Source organism: Kogia breviceps, chromosome 2 (genome assembly GCF_026419965.1).
Source record: "Kogia breviceps isolate mKogBre1 chromosome 2, mKogBre1 haplotype 1, whole genome shotgun sequence".
Classification (NCBI taxonomy): domain Eukaryota; kingdom Metazoa; phylum Chordata; class Mammalia; order Artiodactyla; family Physeteridae; genus Kogia; species Kogia breviceps.
In genome coordinates this window covers 133,836,858-133,863,798 of record NC_081311.1, presented here as the reverse complement: position 1 = coordinate 133,863,798, position 26,941 = coordinate 133,836,858, and the positions used below count along the sequence as shown (strand labels likewise).

General features: G+C 35.3%; 1 pseudogene; it reads left to right on the top strand.

The window, feature by feature from the left end:
- The first annotated feature begins 20,104 nt into the window (after positions 1–20,104).
- On the top strand, positions 20,105–24,619 carry LOC131750390 (large ribosomal subunit protein uL14-like; annotated as a pseudogene).
- The last annotated feature ends 2,322 nt before the right edge of the window (positions 24,620–26,941 follow it).

Below are 26,941 nucleotides of genomic sequence, written 5' to 3'. Positions count from 1 at the left end.
TGCTCCAGTATATATATATATAGAGGTTGTTTTATTTGTCCAAAATGTATAACATTTACTCAATGGATCTAGTGTTTATAGGGGGCTTTTTGTTAACAGTTATTTCTTAGTCTGTGCTTTCATATAATACATATTAAGTATATAACACAGGTATCACAACAATATAACATACTAATGGTTAAGATGTTAAGAAGAGATAATGTATTTCTTCTGACTCTGTGGAGTAACAGGTGATGTTCAGACCATGTAGGATTGCAAGCAATATCCAGGAAAAAAAAAGATAATCATTCGAATAAAGTTGCATCTCTTATAATTTAGAAGTTTATGTTTGTTCCTAGGACTTTTTTAGGAAAACCCTCAGTCAGGTTTAAAGAAAACCCTCACATAACAAACGCTATTCTAATCATGATGTGTAATTACTAAGGTGAGAAAATCACCAAACACAAGTTTAAAGAATCATTGAATTCAGTGGGAGATATATGTGAGTACCTAGGCATTGCGCTCTTAAATATAATAAAACAGAGTAACTAAGAGGCTGGTAGTTATTGACAGTATCAAAAGATGAAGTAATTCAAGGAATGAATTAAGAAATAACAGATAGTGGGTGATGGTTTACCAAAAAAAAAAAAAAAGTGGGAGTTCTTAAGAAGGGAAAAGGAAATTACACAGGTTCAATTAATTCGATTTGAAAGGGAGTCTACACCACTCGGTATTTCAAGATTCCTTCTGGAAGCGGCAAGGCTCTCTGATTCCCTGTTTCCTTATATCATGAAGTCGATTCTTTCAGGCCTATTCAGCCTCATCAAACTGGGTCTCCCACTGAGAAGCATCATTAAGATGGCAGCTCCCCCAATCTTCCACCTGAGAAATGGCTGCTGAATTCACAGATTTTCATCTCCCACTGCACTCCCTCATATCCCACTGATTTCAAAGGGAGCTGTGTATATCGAAGACAGATGCAGGGAGGCAGAGAAGGAGATTTGGGTACTTATATTCCTAAAAGCAAGCAGATTGGTACAAGGAGGATCAATATTTTTCTACATAATTTAATCAGATGAATTGTACATAGTAGAGGCACTATATTTATCAAGAAAGAATGATTTAATGATTCATTTTATTCTTTTCATTTATTCATAACTTTATATACAAATAGAGATACATATCCTTTTTTAAAAATTGTATTGTCCATATTAGTACAATATAGAATTCTTCCCCTGCATATTAATGTTTGGGTTCCACAGCCAGTATCCCATAAGTTACACTTAACCATGCCACAGTTAGATTCCAATAGTACAATATTATACTCACAACGTGTCTATTCTCATATAATTTTGCTTCACCTTCTGCAACAAGTGTAAGCCTGAAAATTCTGGCACTGGATTTTGTAAATCAAAAATCTGTCCTAAGTGACCTCAATGACCTAAATGAACTGATATTTCAAGGAAATCTATGTTGAATCTTTCTTAAAAAATAAATAGTCCTTTGGAAAAATAACTTTCCTGTGCAATAGTTGATATTCTATGTATATGCCTATCATATGGTTGTAAAGTTGTATAAACTTAAGCAGTTTTTACACACATATTTATATGGCTCTAGTCAGTCATTGATTTGATAGGTATCTACTTGACCTTATTAATTTATCACCTTTCTTAATGTCATTATCCTACATTTGGGTCATATTTCTCAAGACAACTATCTGCCAATATGTTCTAAGAGGTGTTTTTACTTTTATTTGCTTTTGTATTAATGGGAAATACATACAATAATACACTTGATATTTGTTTTTAAAATCCAGATAGTGCATGCAACAAACTGTCAATACTAAGTTCTATTTGGCTAAGGATTAAAATTAGTGACATTAAACTCTATTACTAATTGGAATATTACTAACTTAAGAAAGAAAAACATGTTTCATTTCATTTTAAACATTTGTAATACTTCCATATTGCACACCTAAAAACTTTTGCCTTTTATCTAGTTTCAGCATCATTCCATATCATTGTCTGGACATTATAATGTATAGCTTTTCAATAAGATGCATAGATTTTTCTGCTATTGCTATGCAAGTAATTACAAATTCATTCTTATAAACTATTCAAATACAGAAGACCTTCGAATCCTTGCACTTGCCACTTCCCTTTATTTGCAATAACTCTTTTACATCATTCACATCTCAGTTCAATTGTCACACTCCTCTGAGATGCCTTCACTGACAACTACCTTATATTAAATTATGTTATGTTATGTTACATTATGTTATGTTACGTTATGTTATTTATTGTCTGTCCCCAGTGGGAAGGTAAGCTCTGAAAAAATGGGACAGGTGGACAGGGAGGATTTTAATTTTATTCACTCCTGTATTCCCAATTCCAAGAATACTGCCTAGCACATATTAGGCACATGTTAGTTTTAGTTCAATGGATTAATTAAAGGCAGAAAAGTAAAATAAATGTGTCTCAAATAAATTTTAGAAAGTATTACTGAGATGGAAGTACATGGACTTCATGTGTTTAAAAATAAGCAGCCAATCTCAGGTAAATTTTTCAATATTAAATCATAGGTCTTAAATGCACAAAAAGCTCAGGTAATATACAATAGCTATTCAAGCAAACCTTATATCACCTGCATACTACCACATGGTTCCAAGTTCAGTAAAATCACCAAAAAGTCACTTGAGATCAGTATCTCCAAACTAAACAATGCCAGGTCTGAAACCTCAAATGCAAAACATATATTCCCAGGCAAGGATAAATTATATACAATGTTGGTTCAGATCATTGTCTTTGATTGTCTTCAAGTTTATAGCTGTCAGTGAGTCCCTTCCACAATTAAAATGGTTGCATATATCTCTTACACAGATCTTTGTGAATATTCACGAATTTAAGACTTGAAGCAGGATAAGGAGCATTTAGATGAGTGAGAAAAGTATGTTTAGGTGAAAATATACTACAGTTGGCTAACTGTTTGTAATATCTCATTGAAACAAATAGTCCTTATCACAAAAGTCTTTCTAACCTTAAAATTGTCCAAATGTGAAAAAGCTTTCCCAGAGTGATACCCAGTTTCCCATTTCCAAATTATAAAATCATAATTTGAATCATCTTTTGGGACACTGTAGAAGCAATTGTTGAATCTAATTTTTTAATTAGACCAAAGAATTCCTATTTTATCACAAAATTATGTACTGTGTTAGACTAATTCTTTAGGACATTAATATTAAAAATAAAAGCTTTATTTTTGTATAAAACTTTAAATTGTATATGGTGTGAGGTAATATTCTAATTTCACTGTTTTACTTGTAGCTGTCTAGTTTCCCATTTGGTGTCTAGTTAAAGAGACTGTCTTTTTTCCATTGTATATTCTTCCCTCCTTTGTTGTAGATTAACTGACCATAGGCGTGTGGGTTTATTTCTGGGCTCTCTATTCTGTTCCATTAATCTACATGTCTGTTTTTGTGCTAGTACCATACTGTTTTGATTACTGTAGCTTTGTAGTATAGTTTGAAACCAGGGAGTGTGATACCTCCAGCTTTGTTCTTCTTTCTTAAGATTGTTTTGGCTATTGGAGTTTTTTGTGTTTCCACACACATTTTATTTTATTTTATTTTATTTTTTATTTTTTGTGGTACGCGGGTCTCTCACTGTTGTGGCCTCTTCCGTTGCAGAGCACAGGCTCCAGACGCGCAGGCTCAGTGGCCATGGCTCACGGGCCCAGCCACTCCGCAGCATGTGGGATCTTCCCGTACCGGGGCACGAACCCGTGTCCCCTGCATCAGCAGGTGGATTCTCAACCACTGCGCCACTAGGGAAGCCCTCCACACACATTTTAGAATTATTTGTTCTAGTTCTGTTAAAAATACCATTGGTATTTTAATAGATTGAATTTGAGGATTGCCTTGTGCAGTACTGTCATTTTAACAATTCTTCCAATCCATGAACATGTTATATCTTTCCAATCTGTTTGTCATCTTCAACTTGTTTCATCAATGTCTTATAGTTCTCTGAATATAGGTCTTTTAACTCCTTAGTTCGATTTATTCATAGGTGTTTTATTCTTATTGATGTGAATGTAAGGGACTTTTAAAAAAGATTTTCCTCTAGTGTATTTATTTCAGTTATTATACTCTTCAACTCTGGTTCTTCTTTACTTTTTCTCTTTGTTATACTTCTCACTGTGCTCACCCATTCTTCTCCTGAGTTCTCTGAGCATCTTTATGACCATTACCTTGGACTCTTTATCAGGCACATTGTGGATCTCCATTTTAGTTAGTTCTTCTGGGGTTTTATCTTGTACCTTCATTTGGAACATATTTCTCTGTTGCCTCATTTTGCCTAATTTGCTGTTTTTATTTCTACGTGGTTGGTAGGTTGAATACCTTTCCTGATCTTGGTAAAGTGGCCTTATGTAGGAGACATCTTAAGGGGTTCAGCACTGCACTCTCCTCTGGCCACCAGATCTATATGCTCTAGGGGTGTGTTCTATTTGGGCCATGTGGGCCTTTTTGTTGTGGGCCATGTGGGCCTTTTACTGTGGGCACACTGGTAGGTGTGGCTACCCCACCACCAAGTCCAGTGGTTGCCAGGTCCAGCCTTGTGCACAGGCTACCGGCCACAGGTAGCAGGTAGGTAGGACCGCATCCTGGTACACTGGATGCACAGTCAGAGGAGTCTCAATCCTGATGCCAGCCCACAGGTGGGCAAGGCTGGGTCACTAGGAACTGGCTGTGGAGCCCCAGGGGACTCTGGAGCTAGTGCTGGCCCACTGATGGATGATGCTGGGTCCTGGGGTGACTGGCTGCAGAACCAAGATTCCTAGAGCTGGTGTCTGCCTGATGGTGGGCTGGCCAGTTCCTGACATGGCTGGCTGTGGGATCAGGGGTGTCCAGACCTGGTGTTGGCGTGCTGGTGGGTGGTGCCAGGACCCAGGGCCTCCCATAGTTGTGTACCAGACTGCTGGTGGTTAGGCCAGGTTTTGACATGGCTGGCTACAGTTCTTCAGTAGTCCTGGGGCTGGTGTCCACCTGCTGGTGGGCAGATCCAGGTCCAGGGGTCTCTGGTTGTGGAGCTTAGGGGTCCTAGTACTTGACCTTGATGCTTGACCACTGGTGGGTAAGGTCAGATCCTCGGCCCTCTGGTTGGTGGGGCCAGGTCCTCAGGTGGTTGGGGACTCAGAGGGTCCTAGAGGAGCTGGCCTGCTGGTGGGTGAGGCTGTGTACCTGCCCAGCAAGCTGCTTGGCCTGGGGCATCCCAGGATTGGTGCCAACTGGTTGGTGGGCAGGGCCAGGTTTCATCACTAATGAGCTAGAGAGAGGATCCAAAATTGCACTTCCCAGTACCAGTGTCCTTGTGATAGAATGAGCTCCCCAAAATAGCTGCTGCCAGTGTCTACATTCCCAGGGTGAGTCCTAATTGCCTCCTGCCTCTATGGGAGGCTCTCCAAGATCAGCAAGTAGGTCTGACCCAGGCTCCTCTGAAATTACTGCTTCTGCCTTGGTTCCCAGAGCATGTGACATTTTGTGTGTGTCCTTTGAGAGTGGAGTCTTTATTTTCCTCAGGCCTCTGGCCCTCGTAAAAGTAAGACCCCACTGGCCTTCAAAGTCAAATGTTCTGGGGGCTCATCTTCCCAGTGCAGGACCCATGGGCTGGGGAGCCCAATGTGGGGCTTGGACCCCTTGCTCCTTGCGGAGGACCTCTACAATTGTAACCATTCTCCCATTCATGGATCGCCAACCTCAGGATATGGGTCTCGACTATACCGTGTCTCCACCCCTCCTACCCATCTTGTTGTGGTTCTGTCTTTATATCTTTAGTTATAGAAGATCTTTTCTGATAGTCTTCAGGTCATTCTTATCAACAGTTGCTCTGTAAATGTTTGTAACTTTGGTGTGCCTGTGGGAGGAGGTGAACTCAGGGTCTTTCTACTCCACCATCTTGGCCACTCCTCTATTAGGTGGTTTTTTAAGTCTGCTCCTTAGATCCCAGAGAATATTGTGGTTTTTAAGCAGCTGTATCTCTGAACCATCCATCCCATTTCAAAGCAATCCATTTTAAATTTTATCTCTTTTAAGTATTAGGTATCTGCCTAAGATGTTATTCAAAAACAAAAATGGTTTGACAGCTTAAAATAAACATACAATATCTGTAAATATTTTCTTTCAAAATCACCCAACAAAATTGTGTTTACTTGTCATGGTAGTGTCAGTTTACTTTTATGCTATTTTACCTGCAAAACACACATATATTTGGACTACTGTGCTGAATAATTTATGTTAAAATATCTGCTTTATAATCTAAATCCAGAATATATCCATTTCTGCATCTTCTATTAAATTAATCATGCTTCTTTGACCCATTTGTAACCTTAACTTTGATGATAAGAATATCTTAATTTTGGGCTTCCCTGGTGGCACAGTGGTTGAGAATCCGCCTGCCAATGCAGGAGACACGGGTTCGTGCCCGGGTCTGGGAAGATCCCACGTGCCGTGGAGCGGCTGGGCCCGTGGGCCACGGCCGCTGAGCCTGTGCGTCCGGAGCCTGTGCTCCGCAACGGGAGAGGCCACAACAGTGAGAGGCCCGCGTACCGCAAAAAAAAAAAAAAAAAGAATATCTTAATTTTAATTATAATAAGTATATTGGTTGATAAAAGTTTTATATATATCATATATTTCAATAATATATGTATTATGGAAACACTTCCTTTTGTATTACAATTTTAAGAAACCAAGACAAATAAATCTGACATCGAAATTTCCCTGCATAGGTTACAAATACACTATGTAAACTTATTAAAACCTGCAAAATGAATATTACTTGAAATAAAAGTTATTTTTAATGTCAGACTGCTAATTAAAATAGAAAAACCAAATTAATGCTCTAACTAATGAGCAGAAACATGAAAAATAAAGTAACAGTATTAGACAGCACACACTCTAAAGTGTTTCTGTCACAAGACCTTACTACAATCCAATCCTGAGAAAATGCTAAGTAAGATACAGCCTAATTAAGCTGATAAAAAGACAGTGTCCCCAAAATGGGTGGTAAATTACAAATGCTCATTTTGAAGTACCTGGGAGTAAATACAGAAAGTGCAATCATGTCATCACTTTGCAAAAATATGTAAGTGGAAATAATAAACATGATGATAATTTATGATAATAACAATTAGTAAATTAAATAGAGATGCTATATGAGTAGAATGTAAAGATTTTTTTTTTTTTTTTTTTTCCGGGACGCGGGCCTCTCACTGTTGTGGCCTCTCCCAATGCGGAGCACAGGCTCCGGACGCGCAGGCTCAGCGGCCATGGCTCACGGGCCCAGCCGCTCCGCGGCATGTGGGATCTTCCCGAACCGGGGCACGAACCGTGTCCCCTGCATCGGCAGGCGGGCTCTCAACCACTGCGCCACCAGGGAAGCCCTACCCATTCATTTTTATGTTGTATGTAATGTAGATTTTTGGTTCTTAAAATCTTTACCTTCTGGGCTTCCCTGGTGGCGCAGTGGTTGAGAGCCCGCCTGCCGATGCAGGGGACACGGTTCGTGCCCCGGTTCGGGAAGATCCCACATGCCGCGGAGCGGCTGGGCCCGTGAGCCATGGCCGCTGAGCCTGCGCTCCGCAACGGGAGAGGCCACAACAGTGAGAGGCCCGCGTACCACCAAAAAAAAAAAAAAAAAAAAAGAATGGGTAAAAATCCATTATAAATAAGCTTCCTTTTCCCTACTATTTGCCCCATGGTTTGTACTGTAGTATTTACACTTGGTGGTCAGGCCACATCACAGCTCCAGCAATGTAACACTTAGCAATTTTACAAATTTCAATATACTCAGCACTCAGGTAATAAGGGGCCCAAATCACCAACTCCATTTAACACTTTTAAATAAACAATACATGGTTTGGCAATGTGAGGGTTTTCTTTCACTTTTGCTTTAATAAAGTGGTCAACAGAATGTTATTAGTGCAATTTACAGTCTCCCAGTAAGTGTGAAAGATTTTAGATTAAAGGTATTTTTAAAATACAGTTTCTTCTTAACTTAACTGAAATGTTAAGTTAACTGAAATGTTTATATTCAATATTACTGCATTTATGGTTAAGGTTTTAGCGGCATTTCTATCCAAATAGCCTTGTTTTAAAGACTAAAGCATTATTTTTCCAAAATACAATGACAAATTTAAATGTGAGATACTCAAAGTGTTTTTAAAAACATGAATTTTCTTCAATTCATGAACATTTAAGCAAAAAAAATTCAATTAAAGATGCATTTAAAAGTGCAACAGGGAATTCCCTGGCGGTCCAGTGGTTAGGACTCTGCGCTTTCACTGCTGAGGGCCCAGTTTCAGTCCTTGGTCTGGGAACTAAGATCCTGCAAGCTGTGTGGCACAGCCAAAAAAAAAAAAGTGCAACAATACAAAGAGTTGCTAATCTTTCTGATATTTGAGAAAATTACCCAATGGTGATTAGGTGTACATTGCAAAATACATGATAATTTGTTTTTATTTGCTCCAGGACTTCTTTTGTCATAACACATCAGTGCTATCCACAGATCTAGAGAGAAACAGATGGAGGAAGAGAAAAATGTGTTATGAGCTTACCCCTAAATCATTTGGAGCATCCACTGACTCAATCTGCCAGGCTCTGGTTTAGTAGTTCTTTGCCTTCACCTTAGATTGAGCTGATCTATTTATGATCTAGGGTTGGTGAAAGGGGTTAGGAAGAAGCTGAAAAGGCAATGAGAATAAAAAGAAGATTGGCTGATCCTCTTACTCTGACAATAGCATCAGCAAAGCCAGGCACTGAGTTAGCATTGAGACACTAGTGAGAGCAAAGAACATCCTATTTTCTCTTCTAAAAAGTTCAAACTATTCAAAAGTAGACTAGACTCAATAGCTGGCCAAATTATATTTCAAAGGCTTAGACTCAACTCAGTCTTCATCTTCTTTCTTTTTTTCCTCCCATTTTCTGTATATTCAGCCCAGGGTCAAAAATCCCAAGCTCCACTGCCCACAGAATACTCAAGAAAAAATGAAACCCACTCTCTGAAATGGAAATGTATGGAGACATACAAAGGTATCACTTTTGCGATTCAGTCTTAGTGTTTTGAATACTGTCACTGATTTAAGTGGAGATGGTCTGAAGTTGATTCCCAATCCTCCCATCAACAATAAAAGAAACCATTAATGGAAGTCTGCTTAACATTGGCCTGTTTATTTCTATGTCAACACAATTCCTTCAAGTTAAAGGTGATAAAAAGGAACTCCAACCTCAGTCAAATTGATTCTATAGATTTAACTACCAGTTTACAGTAAGTTAAAAGATTAAAAAAGCATGTTAAATTATATCACAGGGTAACAGTCAGCCAAATACAGAAAGTAAATACTAAGACATGAAAATTGAAAGAAAAAAATAAAGAGGGAAAAGAAACGATTCTACATAAAACAAACATTATATATATATATATATATATATAATATAGTTTGTTTTGTTCTTGATTTAACAAACAAATTTATTTTGGGGGTTAGAAATATTACTGAAGCAAAAACATTCTTTTCTTCTTACATTATTTTCCTTTATTAATTCTACCAAATTTATACTTGTACACTTATTTTTTTTTCCTATGATTATATCTGTCCTCTGAGACATTGACTATACCCATTGGACAAGATAGACAAAATCTGGGGGGAATGTATCCATGAGGCGAAAAGATTTCCAAAGCAAAAATACATTTTTGTGGCTAGACCAATCCTTGTACAGGCAACAGGACACTAACAGTGGTTGATCTCTGGTGCTTAAGGTTAAGCCCTGCATTTATATAGCTGTGAATTACCTTTACAAATAGCTGCTCTGTCAGGGTTTGTCCTGTCGTTAATCAGTTTCATTTCTGATCCGCGAGCAAGCGTGGGGATTTAGATCAGGACAGAGTACTTTACTGATCCTTCCATTTTTAGCCTAAGTACTCTGGATATTATATGATCACCTATTTCACCATTTCCTTCCTGCCTTCAACATTTTTTAGGGTTTACATTTAAATATATCCTACTTTTGTATAAATTTGACTTATTTAGCAGAATGGTGCAGATACGGGCATAAGATAAAATGAAAGTACCCACAAATACGTATAAGGTTTAATTTTAGCATTGTTATTTAGAAAGTATCTGTTAAACATTCTCTACCACTCAGTAGTTTAGACAAAACTTATACTTCCACTTAGCATTTGTTAATGGTTTTTAGTTAATATGGTTTTTGTTAATTGTATGAGAAGCTACATGTTTTTCCTAAAAGTAGTGAATAAAATACAATCTTCCAAGCCATGCATGAAAATCAAGCCTATAACAGTATCATTATAATTCATGCTTTTTCCTTTTTTTTTCATCTATTGGCATACAGAGTTTATATGGGTAGAAAATGAATGTTAAATATATACACTAATTACCCCACTTAGGTATTGTTGGTAGTTACTATTTTTAAGATAAAATCTTATCCCTCTCTTTTAAGTTTTCCTAAAATCTGGGAAACCCTAAATTGTATAGAAACAAATAAGTAGTGTTTGTTTCTTCCAGTAAGTAGGTGGTTTGATTTCCCAGAGGGCAGGTGGTGAGTGCAGGGAGGAAGTGAGGCAAGACATTGTGGGAATTATCTGAGCCTTAAAGAAATTTAGAAGGTTTGGAAGTTAAATAAGGTTCAAGTTGGTTCTTATTGTGAACGTCTAAACTGTTTTGCCCTTCCTTGGTGAAGTGTCATAAAGTCAGGTGTGAATAGACTGTGAAATGGGCTTTTCTTGTGCAGCAAGCTTCAGCCAAATGGTGATCTCATTTAAACACATATGGCAGCAGCCTGTTTTGTTGGAAAAGTTTTGTGTGTAAACCTGGGGAGCTGGTTAAATGGAAATAATTCCTAAATTGTATTTGAATTATGGGATAATTCTTAATTTTCTTTAACTATATTAAGGCTTTGTTTCATAGTCTTAATTAGTAAAACTTTGAGATTTGAGAGATATTTACATACATTCATAAAAGAATATATTTCAACTTAATATGTTAAAATCTTTTAAATATTAGTAAATACATACAGAATAAGAAGAATATAAAATCTAACTAGAAGAGCATCGAAATAAAGACAAAGAGTTGAGTATGCATGAATAATGAGTAATTGATCACTCATTACAGAAATGACTACATATATAACTAAGATTGGCATTTGCAATTAAAAAAACGAAAAAAAAGCAAAAATGAATGTTCATGGGAGTTTTTTTTAAGTGAATAATTCATATTGGGGTTTCTATTTTATAAAATGAGCACATGCTTATAAAAATACAGATAATAGCCATAGTAATGATAAGTAATATATATTAAATGACTTGTATACCCTGGGTGCCTTATATCATTGCATTAATTCTCACAACCACTTTTATGAGGTAGCTATTATAATTATTTAACATTTTAAAAATGAGGAAACTGATTCTCACAAAGGTTGACTTTTAGGCAAGTCACATGGCTAGTAGGTGGCAAAGCTGGGATTCAATTCCAGGTCTCTTTGACCTAATAATCTAACACCTACTATGGAGTAGGAAAAAAGAAAATAATAATAACCTACAATACTACCACTCTGATATAGATACATATAAAGCCAGACCCACATACAAATCTCTATAAATTCAGGAGTAAATGGTATTTATTATTCTTTTAACTTAAAAGTAAGTTTTCTTATGGCTCTCCCTATTCCCATATATCAAGTATCTAGTGGGAAGTGTAATTTAGAAAAACTTTATCATATCAAGATATTCCAATTCTTGATTGAAAAGCCTGTACTCTTTCGGAACCCATAAACATCTGTTGGAGGAGATAAGACTGCTGATATTTTTTCTTTCTCACAGACAGTAATAAGTACAGACCTTTTGTGTTAAAACATAAGCTGGTTTCTTGTTTGGTCCATTTTATGGATCTGCATCCATTAATGATGTTCTTACCAGTTTGAATAAAGGCAGTCTAGAAATAGCACGTAACTATATAAATCATCAGGTTTGAGTTTCTTGGCCTTGAGCATGGTCTGCCTCTCTCAGATCTTGGCTACAATAGGTCCTGAATTCATACCCTCCACACAACCTGAGAAGAATGTTGGGTTTTTACTACACATTAAATGTTGCTGTTTGGGTGTTTAGAAGAATAAACAATTTCAGCACCACAAGATTGAACTCCTTATGCTTAAAACATCTGATAACTTCTCAAGCCAGGCTCTTGCCACAAATTGTTGATGAACCTGAACTGTTTAAGCTCAGTGTGATGGTTAAGATGGTACACTGATTCTTGGTCATGGTCCACAGAAGTCTAGTTGAAGTCTGGCTAGAACCCTTGCCAGAACACTCAGGATCTAGGAGATGCTAAAATTCAGAGAAAAGACATGAGGTGTTTGAATATACTTATGTGTTTTGAAGAAAGAGCATTTTTTGCTTTCAAAACAAGTTTCAGCAGTATAACACTGATGCTTGTGATGTTATTTTATGAGAGAACAGCCACACCAACCATTTATACTTTAAAAAGGTATGTAGATTTATTTTGTCTTAACACTTGAATTTTCTGCTTAAAGAAACACCTAAAAATTTATAGCATGAGTGAAAATCTAGAAAACTGGAAGGGAAAGCATTATTGTACCAAAGTTTTCTTAAATTGCATTAGATTTTATTTTCATTACTAGTAAAGTTTTCTCTATCATATCCAATGAAACAAAGCATTTCTGACACAAACACTAATTAACAAATGAGTACAACTATATAATATTTTACTGGACAGTATACTTTCCCAAGAAAATTAGCAGACAGTGGTAGGAAAAGTCAGAGGCCTCGGCCTAAATTCTACTTCCCCCACTGGATCTTGAGGACCAAAAAGACAGTAGTCTACTTTATTTCCCCCAATTGTAAAGTAGGTACAATTTGCTAATTTTTACCAACGTTATAAGGGATATAAGAAACAAACCTGTCACTTTTGTGATCAAAGAGAAAGATGGTAGCACCCTTCTTACTGGGCTCAAATGTTTGTGAGAATAAAGTGAGCAAAAAATAATAATGATAATAATTCTCTCTATTGATTTCACTACAAAATCACCATATCATGAATAACCCCAAAACCATGAAAGTGAATCCATGAAGGAGTTGATCTCTTCTTTCCCTCATCTTGCCTAAACACCAGTTCAATGTTTTGAAATGGAAAACTGAAAAATTAGCCATTGATAGGCTATGGTTATAAATGTATCGAATATTTAGATAAATGAAAACATTTGGTTCTCTTTCTTAATTTTTCAGGTTTTATTAGAACATTCTATTTCACATTCGCTATCACTTCAGAGCAGAAATAAATATGGTAAGACAGGGATATGGAAGCTTCCACTTTGGAAAACTAATAATTTCACTAATTGACCTTGTAAGCCCCTCTCAAATCACTCTCCCCAGACAAGACTTCAATGTGAGTGGAACATGTATATTCAGTGCCCCTTGTTCTGATAGAAGTAGCCTCTCCCTGAAGAATGGGGAGAGAAAAGGGGCAGAAGCCACCTTCTATGGGTTTATATAATTGTGTTTTCTGACCAACATAAAATCACTGAATGATTTCCTCCCCTGTTCCAAAGTTCATCCCACATATTCCCTTTAGAAATCCTTAAATTAGGATTTTTCTTTTTTCACCTACTTTAGAAAAGGTATCACTTTCATTTTTATGGGAAATCAAGTAAACATCATATGCTTAGTATGTCATCTACTCTTCTGTAATAGAACATGTCCAACCAAAATATATGCATGAGATGCTTTCCTGTATGAAACAGAGACTCAGATACACTAATTCCATTGACAACTAATAACATCTGTCATAAAAAAGGACAGATCAAAACAGGTATCCAGATAAACACATCTGCCTTTTTCTGAATTATTGTCACTATCAATGCCATTATCTATTGTTCTTCTGCACTATCTTCATTTCTCCTATATTAATAGATACCTTATAATTTAACCTGTCATTCGCACTAAAAACAAAAGAAAATATTCAGAATTAGAAGAGGGGAGATGGGGAGACTGTCAGTTTGATCACCAAGTCTTATGATGTATGCCACTAGAAATTCTCATTAATTCTTTTTTATAATTATTAAATGCTATCACAATGACTGTGACATATATAAAGAGTACATCGTTTACTGAGTGTAACTAACTGGGTTTAGCCTTGTGTTATTTCTGGTTTTTTTTTTTTCTGGACTTACTGACTTTTAAGAAGGGGAAGAATATGGGAAATAAATGTAGTGAGGTTGTTTTTACTCACCATATAATTTCAGAAAATTAATCTTTTAACAGAAAATACCACATCATGAAGGGATAGTCTCCATACATCATTCTGTTAACAATTTCATCAGATACCAAAGTCCCACTACAAATTCAAGGCATCCTATTTGTGACAGATGAGTTTCTCATCTTTTCAATGTGGATGCCATCCTCCTTCTCCTACAGGTGGTAAAATTTACAGTGAGCAATTGCTGCCTTAAGCCAGGATGTGCATAAGTCAAGCGCAGAGTCAAAAATAGGACACAAATCTCCTGACCCCTAACCTCCTCCTCTATCCACAGCACTGATTTTCTCCCTGTTCCATGGTGGCAAGAGTGGTCATAGCCAGATGCCAAGGTTTTGTTCCTCTGTCATCAAGAAATAAATTTCACGGTTAAGGGAGCTCAGCCGGTCACTGATTGCAAAGCACTTTGAAAATGGAAAACCAAATACAGTGTAAGTGCTAGGTGCTGCTATTATTCAGAAGGTAAGAGACTGATGCAGAGCTATCATTATGATCATTTGGACCTGGGATACAGAAGAATTTGGGAAGGGAGGCAGAAGGGGCCATAGGTAATATGATTGAGCAACATGAAGAAATTTCACTAAGAGAATTTAACTATTTTCTGAGGCATGAAACCCTGAAATAATAACTGGGAGCTCTGATTATATTAACAGATTAGTAGCATTCTGATTCCTAAATATTTACAGGGAATAACAGAGCAATGATGAACATATAGAAAGTTTATTTTTCCCATGTCACTCTACAAATAAGAAACACACTTCTGAGGGGAGAAATGCAGTAATCCTTAAAACAGAAACTTTGGTGAAGGAACTGGCAAATAGTGTAATGAATGACTCATAGTACTTAAAATAAGACATTTAAACAAATTCCTCCAAAATTCTCCCAATGAACATGGAAGCTATTATTTAGGGAAAATTGATACTACTATAGCATAGTCATAAATAAAGTTTCAGACAGCCAGCTTCGTCACCCTTAGCAAAGAGCTCCTAGGAATGACTGGGAGTAAGGCAAGTCAAAAGTGACAAGTCATTTTCATCTTAATCTCTCAACTTTTGTTTATATTACTCCCTTTCAAGCATGACCTCCCTCTTTTATTCCATCTACCTAACTTTGCTCCAATTTGAAAGCCCAACCAATACCCCCAAATCCTCAATGAAGTCTTCACTGATCAGTTTAGCTCACACCAAAGGCTCCCTTTGATTCGCTGGTGGTAGGCAGTGCCTAACGTTGAAATATTTTTCAGCTTTTTAAAATAATTTTTAAATATATAAAAAAAGGAAATGAATAGTTCAGTAACTACCCATATATTCACCACCCAAATTCAACAAGTGACGTATTTTCTGTATCATTTATTTTTGGCTAAGCTTTTTCAAAATAATTTGTAGATGTAACAATACTTTAAGTACATCAGCATACACCTCCTAAAAGTAAATATATTCTGCATAGTCGTGGCACCATTTTCATACTTTTGAAAATTAAAAATGATTCTATTATCTAAAATCAAGTCTATATTAAAATTTGTGGAATTTCTACAAATAATGTACCTGGTTTTGTTGAACTAGAGGATCTAATTAATATTCATGCTTTATATTAGGCATTTGGTTGTTATGGGTCTTTAGCCTTTCCTTTTTTTTTTTTGGTCAAGAAATGTTTACTCACTTTTAAAAATCTTTTTGAAGGTACTCAACCAAGGATGTTTAATAATAAAAATAATTTTTAAAATTGGTAAACCTCTAGAAAAATGTCAAAAGAGGTAGACACATTTACTAATATCAGCAATGAAAGAGAAAGCATCTTTAAAGACCATTCAGATATTATCAGGATAATAAGAGAATATTATTAAAAAAAATGTATGCCATAAATTCAACCGTGTAGCTGAAATGAACCAATTTCTCAAAAGACACAAACTACCGAAGTTCATACAAAAAGAAATAGATTTTTTTAAAAAATAGATAACCTGAAAATATATATGGATTAATGAAATTTATGATAGTTAAAATCTTCCAAGAAAGTAAATTCTAAGCCTTAATAATACCACTAGAAAATTCTACCAAACATTTTAGAAAGAAATAATGTTAATTCCACACAAACTCTTCTAGTACATAGAAGAGAAAGAAATACTTCCTATTGTACTTTATGAGGACAACATAATCCTGAGAAAGGCATTACAATAAAAGAAAACTGAAAACTAATATCATTCATGAACATAGACACAAACATACTCAAAAAATTAGCAAACCGAACCCAGCATTATTTCAAAAATATATTAGTACTTACAATACATTAAATGTAAAACATTGTAATACCTCAATTAAATGACTAAGATTGTCAGACTTGTTTTCAAAATTAAAAAATATATATGCCTCTTATAAAAGACATCTTAAATAATACATGACACAGAAATTTTGAAAGAAAAATGATGGAAAAAGAAACACCATGTAAACACTATCCAAAATGAAGCTGGTGTTGTTATATTAATAGCAACAAATTAGGCAACATGTATTACCATAAAACAAGAGCAAAATCACATAGTAAAAAGGTCAATCCACCAGAAGATATAAAAAATCTAAATTTTACTGCACCAGTGTTATGGGTTCAAAATATGTAACTAAAAAGAAAAAGAGACAAATCCATAATTACAGTGGGGGCTTTAACTCTTTTTTTTTTTTTTTTGGTATGCGGGCCTCTCACTGTTGTGGCCTCTCCCCTTGCAGAGCACAGGCTCCGGACGCACAGGCCCAGCGGCCATGGCTCACGGGCTTAGTTGCTCCGCGGCACGTGGGATCCTCCCGGACCGGGGCACGAACCCGCGTCTCCTGCATCAGCAGGCGGACTCTCAAGCACTGCAGCACCAGGGAAGCCCCTACTCTTTGTTTTTAATAACTAGATAAAGCAGAAGAAAAATCAGAAAAGATATAAATGATCTAAACAAAACAGTATAAAAAGTTGCCCTTACTTTCAAATATAAATAACTGCAGATAATATTAAAGAACACACATTCTTAGCAAATGGCCATATTTGCTGAGATACTAGTTCATAAAGCAAGTCTCAAATATTTTTAAAAACTGAATGCATTCATGGGATGTTTCTGACAACAGTGAAATTAAGTCAGTGAAATTATCAAAACGAAGAAGAAATACAACAAGAAACACACATAGGCATCATTTGGAAATAAACCACAGGCCAAAAAAACAATTAAAGACACAAGGGGAATTGGAAAATATTTAGACCTGAATGATCATGAAGATAGCATCTATCAAAATTTGTGGACTGTAACTAAAACAGTGCTTAGAGAAAAATTTTACAGTCTTACACGCATATAAAACCAAAGATTGAAACTCTACAATCAAAATATTCATCTTTGGAAGTTTAGAATTTTTTTAAAAACAGCAAATTAAACCCAAAACAAGTTAAATGAAGGCAATAATTAAGATGAGGGCAGAGACTAATGAAATAAAAAAAATAAGCATTCAAAATACAAAATCAACAAAATTAAAAGCATGTTCTCTACTTTTAAAAAACTAATAAAAAGTAGGCACTCTCTAACAGGACTGTTCAACAATTATTGTTAATAGTAGAAATTAAAACATACCACTGTAAATCCCACAAGTACTAAAAAGATAAAAATTAGGTTTTATGAACAACTTTATGCCACTAATAAAAAGGATTAAATCCTAGGAAAAAAAACAATCTAATATAACCAACACAGTAAGAAACAGAATCCATAATTTTAAATCTTCCTAAAAAAGAAATCTATCTCTAGGACCAAAATCTTAAAATACCTGTCTCATACAAACTCTTCCAGAATAAACTTTCCAACGTTTTATGAATTGAATAAAATCTTTATAAAAATAATTGACAAAGACATTCAAGGAAAGAAAACTATAGGAAAATGTCTTTAGTAAACATAGATGAAAAATCTTAAAATAGCAACTTAATACTGAATTATATTGAGTGGATAAGACAACACAATGAAGTTTGATGATTCTAGGAATGTAAGTTTGGTCTAATATTGAAATTAAATCTGTAATTTACTACAATAGCAGAATAAAGATGAAAAATCATGTAATCTTCTCAAGAGAAGTAGAATACACCTTTCATAAAAGTCAACACCTTTTTAACCCTTAGCAAACTAATAAAAAAAGGGAACCTCATTATTCTGATAGTTTCAACAAACTTACATTCAAAGATGAAATATAGAAAGCTTTCATCCTGAGATTCAAATTAAGACAAGAATGCCACTATTATCCCTTCTATACAACATTCTTCTGGTGGTGCTAACCATTAAAATTAAGAATTACAAATAAATAAAATATGTTAACTTTGTACCATAAATCTCTCCTCAGATTGATTCATATATTCAACAAAAGCCCAGTAAAAATGCTAGTCGTTCTTTTTCTTGGGTTGGCATTTGACAAGCTGTTCCTAACTGTATACAGAAATGCAAAGGGCCAAGAAAAGACAAGATAATTTTGAGGAAGAAAAGCAAAACTGGAGGACTTTCAAGACTTATTGAAGTTACAATAATCAGAGTGATGTTCAGCTAGGTAATATACCAGAGAAACATAATATAGAATTAGAAACAGACACACACTTATATAGTCACTTCAATCATAATAAAGATTACACTGCAGTACAATAGGGAAAGATTAGTCTTTTCAATAAATGGTGTTGAGTCAAAGGAAAAATATGTATATTAATCCCCACCTCACACTATAATTCAAAACTGATTCAAGATGAACTATAAATCTAAATGTGGAAGATAAAGCAACGAAACTTCTAGAACAAGCAGAGGGAAGTATCTTCATATTCTTGGAATAAGCAAGAATTTCTTAACAAGACCCAAAAGCCCTAACGATAAAGAAAAATGTTATAAATTGGGCCACATTAAGAATTTGTGTTCAGTAAGAGACTGTTAAGAGGATGGAAAATATAAGCCATGGATTGAGAAAAGATATCAATAGAAAAACATACCTTACAAAAGACTCAAGTCCAAAATATACAAAAAACACCTAAAAATCAGTAAAAAGATTTTAAAAGCCATGGAAAAATGAGCAAAAGGTGAATAGGTACAACACAATAGAACAATATGGTCAATATGAGAAATGCAATCACAATGAGATACCACTACTTACGTACCAGAATATCTAAAATTCTTGTTGCTGAGAATGTAAAGCAATAGGAAATCTCATACACTGCTATTCTCATGGTCTTTGGAAAAGTGGCAGAACCCGTTAACACTTGAACATATGTATATTTTATGACTCAACAATTCCAGTCCTAGATATATATAACCTCCCAAATGTATGCATATGCAACCCAATGATGTTCATAGGGGCACTATTTGTAAATTCCAGAAAAGTATAGGCTAGGCATTGGGTATATTAACACAATCTATAGCAATAAGCAAGTGTGGACTGTTGCTACATACAACAAAAAAACTGAATTCCACAACCTAATATAAAAATAACATCACACACACACTAATCTTTTATGGTGTGTGTCTATTCACATATCAGAATAGTGACTGAATTTGGAGAGGACAGTACTCTGGGAGTATGTGAGGGGGGGTGCTTCTCTTATGCGGGTGATTTTCAATTTCATGATCTGGGTGATGGATACACAGTCATGTTCACCTTATGAGAATTCATTAAGCCATACCATTAGTATCTGTGTACATTTCTATAAGTCTATTCCTTTACAAAGTTGATCCATAAAGTACAGAACTCTCCCAACACCCTTAGGTCCCTGACCCTCTGTCCTTTGATCTACTGCCATACCTTCTGTGCAGATGGCCATCAATAAAGTAAGTCACTGGTCCAATGTGTGTGCTTGTTCCAGGTCTCTGAGTACTTCTGGAGATAATATTACAATCCTTGCTCTCCAAGTCATCTTGGCCTCCACTGGATTCTCAAGAATGCTCACAAAATCCTGTCCTCTCTCCAAACTGGCTCTCTCTCTCTCTTTTTTTTTTTTTTTAATTTCAAATTATCACTACCTTAACAAATTCACCACTCTACCTCTGTCTTCTTCACTCATAAGCTGACATTGCTTCCTCTGCTTTCATAAAACAGAAGCACCATAGAGACCTCTGCACAACACACTCAAAACCAGGAAATTAAGCACAGAAATTGCACCTCTGATAGCAGGAGATACCAGGCTGAGGAGAGCAAACAACCAGTGCATAACTCAAATTCCTCACTTATCAGGTAGTGTATGAGTCTTTCTTTGACTGTATGTGAGCAGCAAGATTCAGCGGGGATACCACCATAATTTAAAGGACTTGGACAAACAGTCAGAAATAAACAACCTCTCCCTTTCCTCTTCTGCTCTCCCAGTCAAAAACTTATTTACTTTCCTGCTAATCTTTTTCTTTCCCCCCCTAAAATCTTTTCTCCTTTGTAAGACAAATGCTCTACCTCTGCTTTAGACTCAAGATCCCTCTCAGGATCCAGGATTATCCTCTGCTAATGATTCCTTCTTTGCCTTTTATCTTCAATCTATCTCTTGTACAACGTAAACGGCAAGCATGTTTATTCCACTCTCAATTAAAAGGAGAAACTCTGCCTTTCTGTCAATAAAACCCTAGCTTTTATCACATGCCTGAGCTCCAAATCTTTTCATCTAATACCTACTAGATATGCTCAACTTGCATGTTATACGGGCACCTCAAACAGATCCATTAAGAATCCCTACAACATCTCTGTTTACCTGCTCCCTATAACGATATTCCCATTCTTCTGTGCAAGCTGGAAGATTGGAATTCATCTGTGACTCTGCCCTATGCAACCAAAGTCATCAGGTTATGTCAATTCTACCTCCTAAAATCTCTTTCAAATACACCTGGTCAAGTTCATCTGCTAGTGATTTAATTTGGGTCTTGTTACTTTTAGAAACAATTCAATTGGGTTAAAAACAAATCTAGCTATACTCTGTTTATAATATTCAAAATGACTCACAAAGTTTGAAAGTAAAAAAAGAGCACAAATATATAACAGCCTGTACTGTACTATATTCTTACTGTACTATACTTTTAATATGGTATATTTAATTGACATTGATCAACTGAAAAATATTACCTTCTATCCAAGGGCTCATAGAATGGTTATAAAAATGGATGAAATGTTAGTTCACAGGTAAAAAAAAAAAATCCTCTATCATTTTCAAAAATATAAAATTACTTATGTCCCTTTGCACACATACAACAGAAAACAAAATAAGACAAAATAAATTTTAAGTAACATTAACAAAAAATGTCTCATTATATAAATCTTCAGTGTCAGTTAAAACTCTTTACTAGAGAATACTTAAAAATAATTAAAAGAACACTACAAATCAAAACACAAGACAATGTAAAAGCAGTTAGAAGCAAATCTTAATATCAACTATTTTCAGTGTTAAATGAGGAAGAAAAAAGAAAATTAATGAATTGGGCATTCAACTAAATAATAAACACAACATAAACCTGAAACAAACCTAAATAAAGCAATAATTAATACAAATAAAAGCAGAATATTTTTAAAGGCAGAAAATCAGAACAATTGGGGAAAAGAAATAAACTAACAAAAGTAGCAATAGCTTTCCTGTTTACCATAAATAACTATGCAAAATATAATGATGAGAAGACATCCCATTAATAATAGCATCCATAGACTCTAAATTATTAGGATAAACCTCACATAAAATACAGAATATTCATGTTAAAAACAAACACTTGAGGGACATGGAAGGAGATATGAATCAAAGTTGTGGTATATTATGTTCTTGAAAGAAAAGTTTAGTATTATAATGATGTCAGTTATCTCTGTACTAGTTTTCTATTGCTGCTGTAACAGATTACCACAAAGTTTGTGGCTAAAAGCAACATAAGCAGATTCTCTCACAGTTCTGATGATCAGAATTCCAAAGTGGGTCTTATTGTTTAAAATCAAGGGCTGCTTTCCTTCTGAAGGCTCTAGAGGAGAATCCGTTTCTTTGCTTTATTCATCTTCTAGAGACCACCTGCTTGCCTTGACTTGTGGCCCTTTCCTCCATCTTCAAAGCCAGCAGTGAGACATCATCAAATCTTTCTTCTCTCTGTCTTCTGCTTCCATCATCTCTTTCTCTGCCTCTAACTCTCCTGCTTCCTCATTCCCTTAAAAGGACCTTGTTATTATATTGGGACCAATTTGGATATACTGATTTAGCTATTCAATACAACTCAACACTTTTTTAACTCGACAGAGTGATTCTAAAGTATAACTGAAAATTCAAACAGATAAAACTAACTTTGAAATTTTATAAGAATAATAAAAGGAGAGGACTTTCATTCCCAGATATGAAAACATATGGCACCATAATAATTAAGGCAATGTAGTAGTATAAGAAGAATAGATATATCTTGGAAGATAATTTTTTAAAATATATATATATGTAATTAGTACTATAATATATAATAAGAAGTGACATTGAAGATCTGAAGGGAAAGAGCTGATTATTCAGCAGATTACGCTGGGAGAACAGGTTAATTATTTGGAAAAAAATGTTGGGACTAAAGTTAGATCTGTACTTCCCACCACACATCAAAATAAATTCAGGATGGATAATAGCCTTAAACAACAACAACAAAAATTAAACCATTAGGTTTGAAAGTAAAATATAAATGAATAGTTATCTTTTTCCTTTATTTCTTCCCCTTTTTAAATGGGGAAGAAATAAAGGAAAAACATCAATAGCTTTGACTACGTAAACATATAGACACACAAACTTGCAAACATCAAAAAATGGCATAAAGAGAAGTAAAAGAAACATAAAAATAATGGAAAAATATTTTTTCAATCATAAGACAAACATTTCAGACAGATAAAGAAAAAACAAAAATCCCATCATAAAAATAGGCAAAGAAATTGTTATTACTTTGTTAACACTTGTTAAGTGAAGCACAGGGTGCCATCTGGTGAGTCGCAATTTAACAAGAGACCAGGAGAGAAATTGAGTTACAAAAGTTTATTACTCCCAGTTCTTGGAGGAAACACCTTGAGGGGCCACATGGGGAAGTGAAGGTAGGATGCAGCCGGAGAGAGATACACACACAATTTGGGGTACATACTTTTATTAGGGTCCATGGGTGGAGTGCTTTGGGGTTCCTGGGCTAAGACGAGATTGGTCAATTCAAACAAAAAGAGTGAGTTTTGATAAGCCCCATGGTGGTCTTATCTAAAGGGCACACAAAGGGAAGGCCCTGGGAGGAAGGGGAGACTGTTGATCACAAGGGCTGTTGGGAAAGTCTTATCAGTGACTTACATTTGCTTGTGACTCTGCAGTCAGCTATCTAGGGCACATGCTTGCATGAGGGACTAGTGTCAATTTCAGGTCCCTACAGGCTGCTTGGCCAAACAAAATGGATGGCAAGGCAGCAACACCAAGGAGTAGCTTAGCTTAATTCTCAGCAGAAATATTAACTGGCAAAATGAAGATGCAAATGATCAACAAATACATTTTGAAAATAAACTATTCTGCTAATTAAAGAAATGCATATTAAAAATACCTATACAGTGCCATATTTCCCTACCAAATGAACAAAGGTGTTTTTTTTTTTCTTATGGTATTAATTCATTGTTTCCAATGAGGAGGAAGAAATAAACACACATATGCCAATCTAGTATAGATGTAAACTGGTACAAGGTTTCTGGAATATATTTGAAGGTATTAAAAATTACAGCTTTTTGTCCCTTTCCGGCGTTCAAGTTGTCGAAGCGAGGACATGGTGGGTCCAACTGGTGCGAAATTCTGGATTTCCTTGGGTCTTCCAGTTGGAGCCGTGATCAACTGTGCTGACAACACAGGAGCCAAAAGTCTGTATATCATCTCTGTGAAGGGGATCTAGGGACGACTGAATAGACTTCCTGTTGCTGGTGTGGGTGACATGATGATGGCCACAGTCAAGAAAGGCAAACCAGAGCTCAGAAAGAAGGTACATCCAGCAGTGGTAATTCGACAATGAAAGTCATACTGGAGAAAAGATGGTATGTTTCTTTATTTTGAAGATAACACAGGGGTCATAGTAAACAATAAAGGCGAGATGAAAGGTTCTGCCATCACAGGACCAGCTGCAAAGGAATGTGCAGACTTGTGGCCCAGGATTGCATCCAATGCTGACAGCATTGCACGATTCTTCGGTGTATTTGTAAAAGAAAAAATGATAATAAAAATTATTTGCTCCATGTCACTCTTCTTGACAGCACCTAACCCTTACCCCCTCTGTAAAATAAAACTACCCAGTGCAGAAAAAAAAAAAAAAAAATTACATACACTTTTAACTCTCTAATATGAACAGAAATAATTTTAAAGAGTGTTATTTATAACTGCAAAAAAGAAATAATGGAACAACCAAAACTTCCATCAATAATGGATTGGCTAAATAATGTTATGTTCACAGGAGTAAATATATGTGGTAATTAAAAATCACATTTTACAAGTACATATTTAAAGACATGGAAAACTGTTCATTGAATATTAAGTGAAAAAGTATGTACATAACTTCCCAAATAATTTTTTAAAGTATATAAATACATTATATTTAAGATAAGGCTAAACAAGAAAATATTAAGAGTGTTTTTCTCTAGATATTGAAGTTTTAGATTTTAATTTTTTTAGTTTTTTTCTTTGTGACTTTCCCTATTTTCATTGTTAGGTTACACAATGAGTGTTAATTGCTTTTGTAATCACATCAAAACCAGTAGACTTTGTTTTCAAAACCATCTTAATAATAGAGCAAAAAGAATATAGAACAATTAGATTACCTCCAATCAAGTGTTAAATTTTTTAAACTAATTTTTCTGGCTTTTTCCCCTCTATCTGAAGTGATTCTACCTTAATGTTTAAATTGTTTAGATGCCTCTGGACCCATAATATCTTGTGAAGATTAACCTGGTGTAACCAACACAGATGCAATTTCATGCTTCCTATCAATGAAATTATTTTTTGATATATCTTAGGCAGGATTTGAGGTAAATGTCCCAAGCAAGAATGAAAGCTTCAAGAATTTGAGACATTTTCCTATTTCATAACCCTTAGATATTATCACTGGACCCTGGAACAGTGCCATAACCATATTTGTTGTGGATGATAATATAGGCTCAGCTCAGCTCAGCTCCAAGAAGAAATTCTTTAAAATAGACAATAAATGAGAAGGAAAAGTCAGAAAGAGGATAGGGTCCCAGTTGAGTTAATAGTGTTTAAACTTGTACTTAAGCCTTAGTCTGGCTTCTGATACTATATCAGACATAATTCCTCCTTGTGTTGTGCCTACATGGCTTCCCATGATTGCCCTGATTTTCCATAATTTCTTCCCCTATGTTTGCAATTTCACATTGATTTACTTTTCAACTATTTTCCCTTTTGAAATCCTTTCTATGCCCACTTACACATAGTTATCTAAAGATGACTGGTCTAATATATTTAAGTTTTAAAGTTAAAATTAAAAATCCACTTTGTTTGCTTTTTCTTTATATTGCTCAGCCTACAAACACCTAATATTGAAGATTTTGTGATGCCTTCCAGCCAGTGTATAGCTCATCTGCATTAAGCAAGGGATCAACAGCCTTGATGTGGCTTCCATAAGAATGACATTCTCACAATTATGACAGGCAGTCAGCAAGTACTGTAGCACACCCAACAATAGATGCCATAAACATGTGATATATAAGGGCAGGAAGAAAACATTGATATATAAACAAGACTCTTACTTTGGATTATGAAATGAGAGTTTTCTAAGGAACAGATGTGGTTATCCTAGGAAAACAAATATTCTATCATGTGGTACTTAGTTGAAGTCATAATTTTCAGTCTTAATATCAGTTCCCATATTTTTCTCGTATCACCTTCTGAGATATCACCAGAAAACATTTTTACTTCATTGTCCTCCCAATTCCAGAGCTAAACTCTCAAACCTTTAGTAAAAGAGGCCTTTAAGAAATTTGACTTGGAGAACAGTCTCAGCCATTGGCAGCATTTACTGCAATATGAGATATTAAACTATTTAATAGGTCAGAAATATTTTTAAACTAAAAATATTCCTTTCTACCTTTCCTTTCTTTATCATTACCTCATCTGTTTCTAAATACAATTTTAGGCTGGGTCCTGTAAACTTAGAGCCTTATACAAAAAGCTATAATTTGTATATGTAACAAAGAACTTTGAGGTTATTGATAAACTGGAACATGATCTAGTTATTTAGAAAGTTTTCCTAATATGCTTGTATGTTTGTTCTTTAAATTCTCCTAATGTGTATCTCAATGGTCTGGTCAGTTCAGTCAGTTTTATTGACCAATTTATTCAATGCCAGTCAATTTAATCTGAATAGTGCGTTTGTGTGAATAGACAGGACATAGTCAAATGTAAATTTGGATGTCATCCAGCTAATTTGATCTGGGAACAGAGTAAACAATTAGTGTGAAGTTTGGGATCTGATTTCCGTAGCCAGACTTTCTATATTGGTCAGGGTAAAATAATTGCCAAGTCCTGTGTTTTTTGCTGTGTTGATCTGTTGTATAGACACAAGGGATTTCACTTAGCTTATTCATTCTTCCTCTCTTCACTTCTAGAACATTATGGTTTAAATTGCATCCAACCTTTTGCACATTTGTTC